Source organism: Phyllobates terribilis, unplaced genomic scaffold (genome assembly GCF_046119375.1).
Source record: "Phyllobates terribilis strain yellow unplaced genomic scaffold, ASM4611937v1 Scaffold_325__1_contigs__length_2139453, whole genome shotgun sequence".
In the NCBI taxonomy this organism is placed as follows: domain Eukaryota; kingdom Metazoa; phylum Chordata; class Amphibia; order Anura; family Dendrobatidae; genus Phyllobates; species Phyllobates terribilis.
Window position 1 is genome coordinate 1 of NW_027363085.1, and position 13,375 is coordinate 13,375.

The 13,375-nt window shown below is 45.5% G+C and overlaps 9 non-coding genes across 9 annotated transcripts; all 9 read left to right on the forward strand.

Moving 5' to 3' along the window:
- Nucleotides 1–541: 541 nt before the first annotated feature.
- Nucleotides 542–732, forward strand: LOC141221195 (U2 spliceosomal RNA). The gene has a single exon (XR_012289237.1). It is a non-coding gene; the product is annotated as a U2 spliceosomal RNA (small nuclear RNA).
- Nucleotides 733–1,847: 1,115 nt separating this feature from the next.
- Nucleotides 1,848–2,038, forward strand: LOC141221463 (U2 spliceosomal RNA). Its single transcript, XR_012289494.1, has one exon. It is a non-coding gene; the product is annotated as a U2 spliceosomal RNA (small nuclear RNA).
- Nucleotides 2,039–3,153: 1,115 nt separating this feature from the next.
- On the forward strand, nt 3,154–3,344 carry LOC141221207 (U2 spliceosomal RNA). Its single transcript, XR_012289248.1, has one exon. It is a non-coding gene; the product is annotated as a U2 spliceosomal RNA (small nuclear RNA).
- A 1,115-nt stretch (nt 3,345–4,459) lies between these two features.
- LOC141221218 (U2 spliceosomal RNA) lies at nt 4,460–4,650 on the forward strand. The gene has a single exon (XR_012289259.1). It is a non-coding gene; the product is annotated as a U2 spliceosomal RNA (small nuclear RNA).
- Nucleotides 4,651–5,765: 1,115 nt separating this feature from the next.
- Nucleotides 5,766–5,956, forward strand: LOC141221487 (U2 spliceosomal RNA). The gene has a single exon (XR_012289518.1). It is a non-coding gene; the product is annotated as a U2 spliceosomal RNA (small nuclear RNA).
- Nucleotides 5,957–7,071: 1,115 nt separating this feature from the next.
- LOC141221229 (U2 spliceosomal RNA) lies at nt 7,072–7,262 on the forward strand. Its single transcript, XR_012289270.1, has one exon. It is a non-coding gene; the product is annotated as a U2 spliceosomal RNA (small nuclear RNA).
- Nucleotides 7,263–8,377: 1,115 nt separating this feature from the next.
- LOC141221241 (U2 spliceosomal RNA) lies at nt 8,378–8,568 on the forward strand. The gene has a single exon (XR_012289281.1). It is a non-coding gene; the product is annotated as a U2 spliceosomal RNA (small nuclear RNA).
- A 1,115-nt stretch (nt 8,569–9,683) lies between these two features.
- On the forward strand, nt 9,684–9,874 carry LOC141221252 (U2 spliceosomal RNA). Its single transcript, XR_012289292.1, has one exon. It is a non-coding gene; the product is annotated as a U2 spliceosomal RNA (small nuclear RNA).
- Nucleotides 9,875–10,989: 1,115 nt separating this feature from the next.
- LOC141221264 (U2 spliceosomal RNA) lies at nt 10,990–11,180 on the forward strand. The gene has a single exon (XR_012289304.1). It is a non-coding gene; the product is annotated as a U2 spliceosomal RNA (small nuclear RNA).
- The last annotated feature ends 2,195 nt before the right edge of the window (nt 11,181–13,375 follow it).

Here is a 13,375-nt window from a genome sequence, read left to right on the forward strand (position 1 = left end):
GATTAGTCTGTGGCATTCTGTTAAACTGTTGCTTATGGCGGTCTCTGTGAGCTTCTCAGCGACATTCAGCCAGCCAGGTATCCTGCCTGCAGTAGATGGAATGTGGCAATGGAACGCTGGCTGCGCGTGTCATAATAGGCTCTGAGCCTTTATATACCTGTGCACAGCAGCAGCCACCTTCAGTCTGCTGCTGGACAGCCAGCAGCAGCAGCAGCAGGAGAGGTATGTAATCAGGAGCCCTCCTGCTAAGGGTAGACAGCTGCTCGTTCCACCCCACCCCCCGCCTTAATTGGTTCTCCTCCCTTCCAACGGTGTTGAGGCGGGTGGGAACAGCAGGGGGTGAAGGTGCTGTGTTTAAAGAGGTGGAGTTATGCAGATCTAAAACGCGTGGATTGCAGCAGCAGCAAGCCGAAAAGTGCAGGCATGTAAGGGATCTAGAGGTTGACAACATGTCTTCTTAACGGGAATCCAGGAGCTCATCTCCACAAATGGACTTTTCAGGATCTTTGGGTGGCTCCGTAGTTTGAAACCAATTCTGGTTATCGCTTCTCGGCCTTTTGGCTAAGATCAAGTGTAGTATCTGTTCTTATCAGTTTAATATCTGATACGTCCCCTATCTGGGGACCATATATTAAATGGATTTTTAGAACAGGGAGATGGAAAAAGAGCTTGCTCTGTCCACTCCACGCATTGACCTGGTATTGCAGTATCTCCAGGACCGGTGCACCCCTTCTTTAATGCAGTTTCTAAAATCAGAAAGAATTGAATTCAATGTTTTTTGTTCATTTTGCTTGTTTGTCGGATTTTGGGATGGACTCTTTGGCTTTGCTTTTCTTCTCCTCATTGGATTTTTCATGTTCAAAGTTGCAGAAGCCAGATTACAAGCTCATTTTGGTTCAACTTCAGCAACTGTGCATTGCATTGCCATGTAATGTGATGCAATGCTATCTTTCTAGCTCTCCCTTTTTACTTCCTTTTGGATAAACAGACATATTAGGCAAGCATTTTGGAGCTTTCACCTAAATAACTACAGGTGGTGAGATAAGCTGCACAATATAATTGACCTTTCAGTATATTGTTGCACACACACCATCTATTTAGCAAATGCCCTTGTTATCAACAGCAGCCTTTTAAACTCACCTGAGCTAACAGGTATGTGCGCTGGTTACTCTGCTGCGCTTAAAATTTCTTTTTTGGTTTGCTACAATGCCTTTTCTGAAACGTTGTCTCCTTCTGCTGGAACACTGACTTCTTTCATTTAATGCCTGCAGACTATAAAAGAGAACCCAACCCAAAAAGTTTGGTTGATTAGTCTGTGGCATTCTGTTAAACTGTTGCTTATGGCGGTCTCTGTGAGCTTCTCAGCGACATTCAGCCAGCCAGGTATCCTGCCTGCAGTAGATGGAATGTGGCAATGGAACGCTGGCTGCGCGTGTCATAATAGGCTCTGAGCCTTTATATACCTGTGCACAGCAGCAGCCACCTTCAGTCTGCTGCTGGACAGCCAGCAGCAGCAGCAGCAGGAGAGGTATGTAATCAGGAGCCCTCCTGCTAAGGGTAGACAGCTGCTCGTTCCACCCCACCCCCCGCCTTAATTGGTTCTCCTCCCTTCCAACGGTGTTGAGGCGGGTGGGAACAGCAGGGGGTGAAGGTGCTGTGTTTAAAGAGGTGGAGTTATGCAGATCTAAAACGCGTGGATTGCAGCAGCAGCAAGCCGAAAAGTGCAGGCATGTAAGGGATCTAGAGGTTGACAACATGTCTTCTTAACGGGAGTCCAGGAGCTCATCTCCACAAATGGACTTTTCAGGATCCTTGGGTGGCTCCGTAGTTTGAAACCAATTCTGGTTATCGCTTCTCGGCCTTTTGGCTAAGATCAAGTGTAGTATCTGTTCTTATCAGTTTAATATCTGATACGTCCCCTATCTGGGGACCATATATTAAATGGATTTTTAGAACAGGGAGATGGAAAAAGAGCTTGCTCTGTCCACTCCACGCATTGACCTGGTATTGCAGTATCTCCAGGACTGGTGCACCCCTTCTTTAATGCAGTTTCTAAAATCAGAAAGAATTGAATTCAATGTTTTTTGTTCATTTTGCTTGTTTGTCGGATTTTGGGATGGACTCTTTGGCTTTGCTTTTCTTCTCCTCATTGGATTTTTCATGTTCAAAGTTGCAGAAGCCAGATTACAAGCTCATTTTGGTTCAGCTTCAGCAACTTTGCATTGCATTGCCATGTAATGTGATGCAATGCTATCTTTCTAGCTCTCCCTTTTTACTTCCTTTTGGATAAACAGACATATTAGGCAAGCATTTTGGAGCTTTCACCTAAATAACTACAGGTGGTGAGATAAGCTGCACAATATAATTGACCTTTCAGTATATTGTTGCACACACACCATCTATTTAGCAAATGCCCTTGTTATCAACAGCAGCCTTTTAAACTCACCTGAGCTAACAGGTATGTGCGCTGGTTACTCTGCTGCGCTTAAAATTTCTTTTTTGGTTTGCTACAATGCCTTTTCTGAAACGTTGTCTCCTTCTGCTGGAACACTGACTTCTTTCATTTAATGCCTGCAGACTATAAAAGAGAACCCAACCCAAAAAGTTTGGTTGATTAGTCTGTGGCATTCTGTTAAACTGTTGCTTATGGCGGTCTCTGTGAGCTTCTCAGCGACATTCAGCCAGCCAGGTATCCTGCCTGTAGTAGATGGAATGTGGCAATGGAACGCTGGCTGCGCGTGTCATAATAGGCTCTGAGCCTTTATATACCTGTGCACAGCAGCAGCCACCTTCAGTCTGCTGCTGGACAGCCAGCAGCAGCAGCAGCAGGAGAGGTATGTAATCAGGAGCCCTCCTGCTAAGGGTAGACAGCTGCTCGTTCCACCCCACCCCCTGCCTTAATTGGTTCTCCTCCCTTCCAACGGTGTTGAGGCGGGTGGGAACAGCAGGGGGTGAAGGTGCTGTGTTTAAAGAGGTGGAGTTATGCAGATCTAAAACGCGTGGATTGCAGCAGCAGCAAGCCGAAAAGTGCAGGCATGTAAGGGATCTAGAGGTTGACAACATGTCTTCTTAACGGGAGTCCAGGAGCTCATCTCCACAAATGGACTTTTCAGGATCCTTGGGTGGCTCCGTAGTTTGAAACCAATTCTGGTTATCGCTTCTCGGCCTTTTGGCTAAGATCAAGTGTAGTATCTGTTCTTATCAGTTTAATATCTGATACGTCCCCTATCTGGGGACCATATATTAAATGGATTTTTAGAACAGGGAGATGGAAAAAGAGCTTGCTCTGTCCACTCCACGCATTGACCTGGTATTGCAGTATCTCCAGGACCGGTGCACCCCTTCTTTAATGCAGTTTCTAAAATCAGAAAGAATTGAATTCAATGTTTTTTGTTCATTTTGCTTGTTTGTCGGATTTGGGGATGGACTCTTTGGCTTTGCTTTTCTTCTCCTCATTGGATTTTTCATGTTCAAAGTTGCAGAAGCCAGATTACAAGCTCATTTTGGTTCAACTTCAGCAACTGTGCATTGCATTGCCATGTAATGTGATGCAATGCTATCTTTCTAGCTCTCCCTTTTTACTTCCTTTTGGATAAACAGACATATTAGGCAAGCATTTTGGAGCTTTCACCTAAATAACTACAGGTGGTGAGATAAGCTGCACAATATAATTGACCTTTCAGTATATTGTTGCACACACACCATCTATTTAGCAAATGCCCTTGTTATCAACAGCAGCCTTTTAAACTCACCTGAGCTAACAGGTATGTGCCCTGGTTACTCTGCTGCGCTTAAAATTTCTTTTTTGGTTTGCTACAATGCCTTTTCTGAAACGTTGTCTCCTTCTGCTGGAACACTGACTTCTTTCATTTAATGCCTGCAGACTATAAAAGAGAACCCAACCCAAAAAGTTTGGTTGATTAGTCTGTGGCATTCTGTTAAACTGTTGCTTATGGCGGTCTCTGTGAGCTTCTCAGCGACATTCAGCCAGCCAGGTATCCTGCCTGCAGTAGATGGAATGTGGCAATGGAACGCTGGCTGCGCGTGTCATAATAGGCTCTGAGCCTTTATATACCTGTGCACAGCAGCAGCCACCTTCAGTCTGCTGCTGGACAGCCAGCAGCAGCAGCAGCAGGAGAGGTATGTAATCAGGAGCCCTCCTGCTAAGGGTAGACAGCTGCTCGTTCCACCCCACCCCCCGCCTTAATTGGTTCTCCTCCCTTCCAACGGTGTTGAGGCGGGTGGGAACAGCAGGGGGTGAAGGTGCTGTGTTTAAAGAGGTGGAGTTATGCAGATCTAAAACGCGTGGATTGCAGCAGCAGCAAGCCGAAAAGTGCAGGCATGTAAGGGATCTAGAGGTTGACAACATGTCTTCTTAACGGGAGTCCAGGAGCTCATCTCCACAAATGGACTTTTCAGGATCCTTGGGTGGCTCCGTAGTTTGAAACCAATTCTGGTTATCGCTTCTCGGCCTTTTGGCTAAGATCAAGTGTAGTATCTGTTCTTATCAGTTTAATATCTGATACGTCCCCTATCTGGGGACCATATATTAAATGGATTTTTAGAACAGGGAGATGGAAAAAGAGCTTGCTCTGTCCACTCCACGCATTGACCTGGTATTGCAGTATCTCCAGGACCGGTGCACCCCTTCTTTAATGCAGTTTCTAAAATCAGAAAGAATTGAATTCAATGTTTTTTGTTCATTTTGCTTGTTTGTCGGATTTTGGGATGGACTCTTTGGCTTTGCTTTTCTTCTCCTCATTGGATTTTTCATGTTCAAAGTTGCAGAAGCCAGATTACAAGCTCATTTTGGTTCAACTTCAGCAACTGTGCATTGCATTGCCATGTAATGTGATGCAATGCTATCTTTCTAGCTCTCCCTTTTTACTTCCTTTTGGATAAACAGACATATTAGGCAAGCATTTTGGAGCTTTCACCTAAATAACTACAGGTGGTGAGATAAGCTGCACAATATAATTGACCTTTCAGTATATTGTTGCACACACACCATCTATTTAGCAAATGCCCTTGTTATCAACAGCAGCCTTTTAAACTCACCTGAGCTAACAGGTATGTGCGCTGGTTACTCTGCTGCGCTTAAAATTTCTTTTTTGGTTTGCTACAATGCCTTTTCTGAAACGTTGTCTCCTTCTGCTGGAACACTGACTTCTTTCATTTAATGCCTGCAGACTATAAAAGAGAACCCAACCCAAAAAGTTTGGTTGATTAGTCTGTGGCATTCTGTTAAACTGTTGCTTATGGCGGTCTCTGTGAGCTTCTCAGCGACATTCAGCCAGCCAGGTATCCTGCCTGCAGTAGATGGAATGTGGCAATGGAACGCTGGCTGCGCGTGTCATAATAGGCTCTGAGCCTTTATATACCTGTGCACAGCAGCAGCCACCTTCAGTCTGCTGCTGGACAGCCAGCAGCAGCAGCAGCAGGAGAGGTATGTAATCAGGAGCCCTCCTGCTAAGGGTAGACAGCTGCTCGTTCCACCCCACCCCCCGCCTTAATTGGTTCTCCTCCCTTCCAACGGTGTTGAGGCGGGTGGGAACAGCAGGGGGTGAAGGTGCTGTGTTTAAAGAGGTGGAGTTATGCAGATCTAAAACGCGTGGATTGCAGCAGCAGCAAGCCGAAAAGTGCAGGCATGTAAGGGATCTAGAGGTTGACAACATGTCTTCTTAACGGGAGTCCAGGAGCTCATCTCCACAAATGGACTTTTCAGGATCCTTGGGTGGCTCCGTAGTTTGAAACCAATTCTGGTTATCGCTTCTCGGCCTTTTGGCTATGATCAAGTGTAGTATCTGTTCTTATCAGTTTAATATCTGATACGTCCCCTATCTGGGGACCATATATTAAATGGATTTTTAGAACAGGGAGATGGAAAAAGAGCTTGCTCTGTCCACTCCACGCATTGACCTGGTATTGCAGTATCTCCAGGACCGGTGCACCCCTTCTTTAATGCAGTTTCTAAAATCAGAAAGAATTGAATTCAATGTTTTTTGTTCATTTTGCTTGTTTGTCGGATTTTGGGATGGACTCTTTGGCTTTGCTTTTCTTCTCCTCATTGGATTTTTCATGTTCAAAGTTGCAGAAGCCAGATTACAAGCTCATTTTGGTTCAACTTCAGCAACTGTGCATTGCATTGCCATGTAATGTGATGCAATGCTATCTTTCTAGCTCTCCCTTTTTACTTCCTTTTGGATAAACAGACATATTAGGCAAGCATTTTGGAGCTTTCACCTAAATAACTACAGGTGGTGAGATAAGCTGCACAATATAATTGACCTTTCAGTATATTGTTGCACACACACCATCTATTTAGCAAATGTCCTTGTTATCAACAGCAGCCTTTTAAACTCACCTGAGCTAACAGGTATGTGCGCTGGTTACTCTGCTGCGCTTAAAATTTCTTTTTTGGTTTGCTACAATGCCTTTTCTGAAACGTTGTCTCCTTCTTCTGGAACACTGACTTCTTTCATTTAATGCCTGCAGACTATAAAAGAGAACCCAACCCAAAAAGTTTGGTTGATTAGTCTGTGGCATTCTGTTAAACTGTTGCTTATGGCGGTCTCTGTGAGCTTCTCAGCGACATTCAGCCAGCCAGGTATCCTGCCTGTAGTAGATGGAATGTGGCAATGGAACGCTGGCTGCGCGTGTCATAATAGGCTCTGAGCCTTTATATACCTGTGCACAGCAGCAGCCACCTTCAGTCTGCTGCTGGACAGCCAGCAGCAGCAGCAGCAGGAGAGGTATGTAATCAGGAGCCCTCCTGCTAAGGGTAGACAGCTGCTCGTTCCACCCCACCCCCTGCCTTAATTGGTTCTCCTCCCTTCCAACGGTGTTGAGGCGGGTGGGAACAGCAGGGGGTGAAGGTGCTGTGTTTAAAGAGGTGGAGTTATGCAGATCTAAAACGCGTGGATTGCAGCAGCAGCAAGCCGAAAAGTGCAGGCATGTAAGGGATCTAGAGGTTGACAACATGTCTTCTTAACGGGAGTCCAGGAGCTCATCTCCACAAATGGACTTTTCAGGATCCTTGGGTGGCTCCGTAGTTTGAAACCAATTCTGGTTATCGCTTCTCGGCCTTTTGGCTAAGATCAAGTGTAGTATCTGTTCTTATCAGTTTAATATCTGATACGTCCCCTATCTGGGGACCATATATTAAATGGATTTTTAGAACAGGGAGATGGAAAAAGAGCTTGCTCTGTCCACTCCACGCATTGACCTGGTATTGCAGTATCTCCAGGACCGGTGCACCCCTTCTTTAATGCAGTTTCTAAAATCAGAAAGAATTGAATTCAATGTTTTTTGTTCATTTTGCTTGTTTGTCGGATTTTGGGATGGACTCTTTGGCTTTGCTTTTCTTCTCCTCATTGGATTTTTCATGTTCAAAGTTGCAGAAGCCAGATTACAAGCTCATTTTGGTTCAACTTCAGCAACTGTGCATTGCATTGCCATGTAATGTGATGCAATGCTATCTTTCTAGCTCTCCCTTTTTACTTCCTTTTGGATAAACAGACATATTAGGCAAGCATTTTGGAGCTTTCACCTAAATAACTACAGGTGGTGAGATAAGCTGCACAATATAATTGACCTTTCAGTATATTGTTGCACACACACCATCTATTTAGCAAATGCCCTTGTTATCAACAGCAGCCTTTTAAACTCACCTGAGCTAACAGGTATGTGCCCTGGTTACTCTGCTGCGCTTAAAATTTCTTTTTTGGTTTGCTACAATGCCTTTTCTGAAACGTTGTCTCCTTCTGCTGGAACACTGACTTCTTTCATTTAATGCCTGCAGACTATAAAAGAGAACCCAACCCAAAAAGTTTGGTTGATTAGTCTGTGGCATTCTGTTAAACTGTTGCTTATGGCGGTCTCTGTGAGCTTCTCAGCGACATTCAGCCAGCCAGGTATCCTGCCTGCAGTAGATGGAATGTGGCAATGGAACGCTGGCTGCGCGTGTCATAATAGGCTCTGAGCCTTTATATACCTGTGCACAGCAGCAGCCACCTTCAGTCTGCTGCTGGACAGCCAGCAGCAGCAGCAGCAGGAGAGGTATGTAATCAGGAGCCCTCCTGCTAAGGGTAGACAGCTGCTCGTTCCACCCCACCCCCCGCCTTAATTGGTTCTCCTCCCTTCCAACGGTGTTGAGGCGGGTGGGAACAGCAGGGGGTGAAGGTGCTGTGTTTAAAGAGGTGGAGTTATGCAGATCTAAAACGCGTGGATTGCAGCAGCAGCAAGCCGAAAAGTGCAGGCATGTAAGGGATCTAGAGGTTGACAACATGTCTTCTTAACGGGAGTCCAGGAGCTCATCTCCACAAATGGACTTTTCAGGATCCTTGGGTGGCTCCGTAGTTTGAAACCAATTCTGGTTATCGCTTCTCGGCCTTTTGGCTAAGATCAAGTGTAGTATCTGTTCTTATCAGTTTAATATCTGATACGTCCCCTATCTGGGGACCATATATTAAATGGATTTTTAGAACAGGGAGATGGAAAAAGAGCTTGCTCTGTCCACTCCACGCATTGACCTGGTATTGCAGTATCTCCAGGACCGGTGCACCCCTTCTTTAATGCAGTTTCTAAAATCAGAAAGAATTGAATTCAATGTTTTTTGTTCATTTTGCTTGTTTGTCGGATTTTGGGATGGACTCTTTGGCTTTGCTTTTCTTCTCCTCATTGGATTTTTCATGTTCAAAGTTGCAGAAGCCAGATTACAAGCTCATTTTGGTTCAACTTCAGCAACTGTGCATTGCATTGCCATGTAATGTGATGCAATGCTATCTTTCTAGCTCTCCCTTTTTACTTCCTTTTGGATAAACAGACATATTAGGCAAGCATTTTGGAGCTTTCACCTAAATAACTACAGGTGGTGAGATAAGCTGCACAATATAATTGACCTTTCAGTATATTGTTGCACACACACCATCTATTTAGCAAATGCCCTTGTTATCAACAGCAGCCTTTTAAACTCACCTGAGCTAACAGGTATGTGCCCTGGTTACTCTGCTGCGCTTAAAATTTCTTTTTTGGTTTGCTACAATGCCTTTTCTGAAACGTTGTCTCCTTCTGCTGGAACACTGACTTCTTTCATTTAATGCCTGCAGACTATAAAAGAGAACCCAACCCAAAAAGTTTGGTTGATTAGTCTGTGGCATTCTGTTAAACTGTTGCTTATGGCGGTCTCTGTGAGCTTCTCAGCGACATTCAGCCAGCCAGGTATCCTGCCTGCAGTAGATGGAATGTGGCAATGGAACGCTGGCTGCGCGTGTCATAATAGGCTCTGAGCCTTTATATACCTGTGCACAGCAGCAGCCACCTTCAGTCTGCTGCTGGACAGCCAGCAGCAGCAGCAGCAGGAGAGGTATGTAATCAGGAGCCCTCCTGCTAAGGGTAGACAGCTGCTCGTTCCACCCCACCCCCCGCCTTAATTGGTTCTCCTCCCTTCCAACGGTGTTGAGGCGGGTGGGAACAGCAGGGGGTGAAGGTGCTGTGTTTAAAGAGGTGGAGTTATGCAGATCTAAAACGCGTGGATTGCAGCAGCAGCAAGCCGAAAAGTGCAGGCATGTAAGGGATCTAGAGGTTGACAACATGTCTTCTTAACGGGAGTCCAGGAGCTCATCTCCACAAATGGACTTTTCAGGATCCTTGGGTGGCTCCGTAGTTTGAAACCAATTCTGGTTATCGCTTCTCGGCCTTTTGGCTAAGATCAAGTGTAGTATCTGTTCTTATCAGTTTAATATCTGATACGTCCCCTATCTGGGGACCATATATTAAATGGATTTTTAGAACAGGGAGATGGAAAAAGAGCTTGCTCTGTCCACTCCACGCATTGACCTGGTATTGCAGTATCTCCAGGACCGGTGCACCCCTTCTTTAATGCAGTTTCTAAAATCAGAAAGAATTGAATTCAATGTTTTTTGTTCATTTTGCTTGTTTGTCGGATTTTGGGATGGACTCTTTGGCTTTGCTTTTCTTCTCCTCATTGGATTTTTCATGTTCAAAGTTGCAGAAGCCAGATTACAAGCTCATTTTGGTTCAACTTCAGCAACTGTGCATTGCATTGCCATGTAATGTGATGCAATGCTATCTTTCTAGCTCTCCCTTTTTACTTCCTTTTGGATAAACAGACATATTAGGCAAGCATTTTGGAGCTTTCACCTAAATAACTACAGGTGGTGAGATAAGCTGCACAATATAATTGACCTTTCAGTATATTGTTGCACACACACCATCTATTTAGCAAATGCCCTTGTTATCAACAGCAGCCTTTTAAACTCACCTGAGCTAACAGGTATGTGCGCTGGTTACTCTGCTGCGCTTAAAATTTCTTTTTTGGTTTGCTACAATGCCTTTTCTGAAACGTTGTCTCCTTCTGCTGGAACACTGACTTCTTTCATTTAATGCCTGCAGACTATAAAAGAGAACCCAACCCAAAAAGTTTGGTTGATTAGTCTGTGGCATTCTGTTAAACTGTTGCTTATGGCGGTCTCTGTGAGCTTCTCAGCGACATTCAGCCAGCCAGGTATCCTGCCTGCAGTAGATGGAATGTGGCAATGGAACGCTGGCTGCGCGTGTCATAATAGGCTCTGAGCCTTTATATACCTGTGCACAGCAGCAGCCACCTTCAGTCTGCTGCTGGACAGCCAGCAGCAGCAGCAGCAGGAGAGGTATGTAATCAGGAGCCCTCCTGCTAAGGGTAGACAGCTGCTCGTTCCACCCCACCCCCCGCCTTAATTGGTTCTCCTCCCTTCCAACGGTGTTGAGGCGGGTGGGAACAGCAGGGGGTGAAGGTGCTGTGTTTAAAGAGGTGGAGTTATGCAGATCTAAAACGCGTGGATTGCAGCAGCAGCAAGCCGAAAAGTGCAGGCATGTAAGGGATCTAGAGGTTGACAACATGTCTTCTTAACGGGAGTCCAGGAGCTCATCTCCACAAATGGACTTTTCAGGATCCTTGGGTGGCTCCGTAGTTTGAAACCAATTCTGGTTATCGCTTCTCGGCCTTTTGGCTAAGATCAAGTGTAGTATCTGTTCTTATCAGTTTAATATCTGATACGTCCCCTATCTGGGGACCATATATTAAATGGATTTTTAGAACAGGGAGATGGAAAAAGAGCTTGCTCTGTCCACTCCACGCATTGACCTGGTATTGCAGTATCTCCAGGACCGGTGCACCCCTTCTTTAATGCAGTTTCTAAAATCAGAAAGAATTGAATTCAATGTTTTTTGTTCATTTTGCTTGTTTGTCGGATTTTGGGATGGACTCTTTGGCTTTGCTTTTCTTCTCCTCATTGGATTTTTCATGTTCAAAGTTGCAGAAGCCAGATTACAAGCTCATTTTGGTTCAACTTCAGCAACTGTGCATTGCATTGCCATGTAATGTGATGCAATGCTATCTTTCTAGCTCTCCCTTTTTACTTCCTTTTGGATAAACAGACATATTAGGCAAGCATTTTGGAGCTTTCACCTAAATAACTACAGGTGGTGAGATAAGCTGCACAATATAATTGACCTTTCAGTATATTGTTGCACACACACCATCTATTTAGCAAATGTCCTTGTTATCAACAGCAGCCTTTTAAACTCACCTGAGCTAACAGGTATGTGCGCTGGTTACTCTGCTGCGCTTAAAATTTCTTTTTTGGTTTGCTACAATGCCTTTTCTGAAACGTTGTCTCCTTCTTCTGGAACACTGACTTCTTTCATTTAATGCCTGCAGACTATAAAAGAGAACCCAACCCAAAAAGTTTGGTTGATTAGTCTGTGGCATTCTGTTAAACTGTTGCTTATGGCGGTCTCTGTGAGCTTCTCAGCGACATTCAGCCAGCCAGGTATCCTGCCTGCAGTAGATGGAATGTGGCAATGGAACGCTGGCTGCGCGTGTCATAATAGGCTCTGAGCCTTTATATACCTGTGCACAGCAGCAGCCACCTTCAGTCTGCTGCTGGACAGCCAGCAGCAGCAGCAGCAGGAGAGGTATGTAATCAGGAGCCCTCCTGCTAAGGGTAGACAGCTGCTCGTTCCACCCCACCCCCCGCCTTAATTGGTTCTCCTCCCTTCCAACGGTGTTGAGGCGGGTGGGAACAGCAGGGGGTGAAGGTGCTGTGTTTAAAGAGGTGGAGTTATGCAGATCTAAAACGCGTGGATTGCAGCAGCAGCAAGCCGAAAAGTGCAGGCATGTAAGGGATCTAGAGGTTGACAACATGTCTTCTTAACGGGAGTCCAGGAGCTCATCTCCACAAATGGACTTTTCAGGATCCTTGGGTGGCTCCGTAGTTTGAAACCAATTCTGGTTATCGCTTCTCGGCCTTTTGGCTGCGATCGTATGACTGTACCTTGATTGGTGCGAGTCTCCTGGAGGAATCCGGACCCTTTTGTGGAGGATTTTCTGCTTTTTCCTGTGGTATTCCATACCGACAGAATCCAAGATGTCTTTTGTGAAGAACACCATCCGTTTGTCCGTGGATCCATCTGACCAGAACAAGAACAACGTGGTTTTCATTGTCCAAGACATCGTTGAAGGCAAAGCTGGAGCAAGACGTTCTGAGATCTTCAGTGTCAACGAATTTTCACGTCAAGGTAATTATGACGTTACCTTTATGGACCAGGATGTTTGCCTTAATGTCTTTGAATGGCTCCGTGGTCACTCTAGTGACCCCTGCTTGGAAGGAGTTAGATGGGAACCTTTGTTTGGTCTGCAAGAAAAGGAGGTGACTGTGACTGTCTATAACCCTTTTACAGACCCTGAGCTGCTGGAGTGCTTCCTCTCTCGCTACTGTGAATATGTGCGGAAGGGAGTGAAGCAAGTCAATTGTCTAGGAATCTTTAACTGTCAGTATAAATTCCGTGTGAAATTGAAAAGGGATCCTGACAGTGTGGGGGGCTTTAGACACCCTCCATCAAATTTTTCCGTTGCAGGCCATAGAGGTTTCCTCTTTTACCCAGGCCAGCCCATGTTTTGCCGTAGATGCTTTTCTTTCGGACATACCATGGTAACATGCCTTAAAGGGCAGTGTTGCCGAAATTGCAGAAAGGAGGGGCATATGGCCAACCAGTGTCCAGAGGCCAAGTCCTGTGATGTCTGTGGGAGTAGTGATCACATGTATAAGGACTGTCCTATGAGTGCACCTAGACGTTCTGATAAAGAACAGAAGGAGGAGGAGCTGGAGAGGAGGCAGATGGCAAGCGCACTGAAAGTGCTGGAAAGATTGGAGAGGGAGGAGAGAGAGGGAAGGAGGCGGGAAACTGGTAGAGCCTCTCCCTCTACGGCGCCAGAGGAGGTGTCCCTGAGACCATGTTCTTCTTCTGCTGAAGAAATGAGGAAGAAGCGGAGGGAAGAAAAGGAGTTCTGGAGGGAAGTGGCAAAGGTGGAGAA